Consider the following 252-nt stretch of genomic DNA (forward strand, 5'->3'; position numbering starts at 1 on the left):
TGTGATTGGCCGAATACCTCAAGCGTGTGACGGAAATGTTACGCTCCTTACCATACTGTGATGCCCTGTCAGGCCAGAGCAACGAGACAAAACCTAATAAAACCCATTACAAACGAGGCATTTGTTGCATCTAGTGGGGACATAATTACTGATTCTAATTACTTATACTGTCTTTTTACGCGTTGCATCACGCCACGTAAACATAAAACCATGTCTGCATTTGTGATCGGAGAAATGACAAACAACAAGTTC

General features: G+C 42.1%; 1 pseudogene; it reads right to left on the bottom strand.

Moving 5' to 3' along the window:
- LOC107667712 (laminin subunit beta-1-like) overlaps window positions 1–252 on the bottom strand; it is a 17,976-nt pseudogene that overhangs the window by 4,730 nt on the left and 12,994 nt on the right.

This window comes from Sinocyclocheilus anshuiensis, unplaced genomic scaffold (assembly GCF_001515605.1).
Source record: "Sinocyclocheilus anshuiensis isolate Anshui unplaced genomic scaffold, SAMN03320099.WGS_v1.1 scaffold2145, whole genome shotgun sequence".
NCBI lineage: Eukaryota > Metazoa > Chordata > Actinopteri > Cypriniformes > Cyprinidae > Sinocyclocheilus > Sinocyclocheilus anshuiensis.